Source organism: Triticum dicoccoides, chromosome 3B (assembly GCF_002162155.2).
Source record: "Triticum dicoccoides isolate Atlit2015 ecotype Zavitan chromosome 3B, WEW_v2.0, whole genome shotgun sequence".
Lineage (NCBI taxonomy): Eukaryota > Viridiplantae > Streptophyta > Magnoliopsida > Poales > Poaceae > Triticum > Triticum dicoccoides.
Window position 1 is genome coordinate 614,239,049 of NC_041385.1, and position 2,659 is coordinate 614,241,707.

The 2,659-nt window shown below is 47.3% G+C and overlaps 1 pseudogene; it reads right to left on the reverse strand.

Annotated features, from left to right (window-relative positions):
- Positions 1-1,232: 1,232 nt before the first annotated feature.
- Positions 1,233-2,004, reverse strand: LOC119279718 (annotated as a pseudogene).
- Positions 2,005-2,659: the final 655 nt, after the last annotated feature.

A 2,659-nucleotide genomic window follows, 5' to 3' on the forward strand; every position in this document is an offset into this window, starting at 1 on the left:
GTCTGAAACATTATGGAAAGTGTCCCTTATGTACTCTCTGGTGTTACGGTGTCAATAACATTGGTTTCAATATTTGTGGGATTACCTGAGATATAATGTTTGATTCTTTGACCGTTCACCACCTTCGGATTTGTGCCTTTGGTGTTGTTGATTTTTATGGCACCGAAACAATAGAACTCCTCGATAACGTAAGGACCTTCCCATTTAGAGAGAAATTTTCCTGCAAAAAATCTTAAATGAGAGTTGTATAGCAAAACATAATCACCTACATTAAACTCACGCTTTTGTATCCTTTTGTCATGACATCTTTTAACTTTTTCTTTAAACAATTTGGCGTTCTCATAGGCCTGTGTTCTCCATTCATCAAGTGAGCTAATTTCAAATAGCCTCTTCTCACCGGCAAGTTTGAAATCATAATTGAGCTCTTTGATAGCCCAATATGCCTTATATTCTAGTTCGATAGGTAAGTGACATGTTTTTCCATAAACCATTTTATACGGAGACATACCCATAGGATTTTTATATGCAATTCTATAGGCCCATAATGCATCATCAAGTTTCTTGGACCAATTCTTTCTAGATCTATTAACAGCCTTTTGCCAGATTAATTTAATCTCTCCATTACTCAATTCTACTTGACCACTAGACTGGGGGTGGTATGGAGATGCAAATCTATGATTAACATCATACTTAGCAAGCATTTTACGAAAAGCACCATGAATAAAATGTGAACCACCATCAGTTATTAAATATCTAGGGACTCCACACCTCGGAAAAATAACTTCTTTAAGCATCTTAATAGAAGTGTTATGATCAGCACTACTAGTTGGAATAGCTTCTACCCACTTAGTAACGTAATCAACAACAACTAAAATATGTGTATACCCATTAGAGGAAGGAAAAGGTCCCATATAATCAAAGCCTCAAACATCAAATGGTTCAATGTGAATAGTTCATAGGCATTTCTTGACGTCTACTAATCTTTTCCTACTAATAAACCACCGATTGCTTCTGGTCGTCCGTCGTCGCATGTTTTGCAGAAAAGCCCCACAGTTTTCAGGAAATCAACCTGCGGTCCCGATTTAAGTGTATTTGGAAAAACATTTTGATTTTACAAATTGACCCCTGAATTTATTAGAATTCCACCCGCGCTCCTTTGTTCATCTTATCCAGCCAGTGGCAGAGAAGGTCGAAGGGGGATACCTTCGGCTGGGCTCTCATTGGCGAGCTCGTCAGCAGTCCGGCTCTCCCCTCCGCCTCCGACCCTCTCGGCCTCTCCTCCGCCTCCGGTGTCCCAGGCCCCCCTTTAGGTGCGTCTCCATCCCAGCACCCGTGCTCCTCTGTCCTTGTTGGCCAGCAGCCGCGGTGAGGCACTCGTCGGCCGGTAGCCATGGCGCCCCTGGGTGGAGAAGATTGGCTGTGACGTCAGATCTTCCCGTCGTCTGGTTCAACTCGTGCACCGCCACGTCCACCGCTTCGCCCCCCGTCGCGCACGCGAGTGCGGTCGTCGTGTATATGGCGCCCATCCGCCCCGGCTCCCCGGGACCTGCCCTGCTCGGCACGCCGCCGACGACCACATCCCACCTCACATCAAGCACCTCCGGCGGCAAAGAGGTCAGCGCCAGCCGGCAGCCCAACTTGCGCACCGTCCCCGTCAGGCGTCAGCACACCGGGCTCGACCTCGCGCGCCGCAGCATCGCCCACGCCTCCGGACGGGTCGGGGTACCTTGCCCGCTAGACGGCCGCCGAGACGCTGGGGCCACGCCCAATGAGCACAACCCGCACGCTGTCCGCATCTTCGACGAAGGCGGTGGCAGCACCGTGCCCAGAGTTGACCGCGGCGAGCGCGAGGAGTTATGGCGAGAGTCCGAACACAGGCAGCCTGCTAGGCGCGCGTGCGGCCACGACGGAGCGGAGCAGCGGGAAATCCTTGGCGTTGAGGCCGTCCGTGGACCAGAGGTGAAGAGCGAGGAGGTGGTGGTCCGGGACATAGCCTAGGTGCATCATGCGCATCAATCAGAGACGAAGGCCAGGTATGTATGTGCTACTTTTGTTGCTGGTTGTGCTGGGGCAGGTAGTGGCGGTGGTTGCTGCATGGCATTGGGCAATATGGTCGAATTGTTTTGTGGGATTTTGGATGTCTTTGCTATTTCAGAGAAATAGATGTAGGTGAGTTTGTTCTGTGCTTATGATTGTGTCTGACAATGTCTCGTTCAATGAGATTGCCATTCGACCAATTGTTTGTATGAATTCTATAAAACTTGTGTGACTATGAGTGAAGGAAATCTTCTGTGCCGCACCTTTGAGCTTGGGATGCACATTTGTATTCCCTATGACTAACTTAACATCTGACATCTTAACTTAATTTTTTTATGCAACTGGTGAACTTGAATAATTTGTTAGGTAAATGGCAGGAGCAGAACCTATTCAGTAAATACAAACGATCCACATCTCATGTTCAAAGGGACATCTTAAAGGTTTTGTCTTTCTAGCATGTTCTGCTCACAATTCACCACCCTTCTTGATAAATTGGTATGCTCTTGGTATTGGCATTTAACATATTCAGTACAAACATGTCTTGAATTGTTTTTGTAGGATTAGATGTAGCAGCACTTGTGATTTTATCATTCCGTCTTAAAGTATTCACACTGCTGGCACC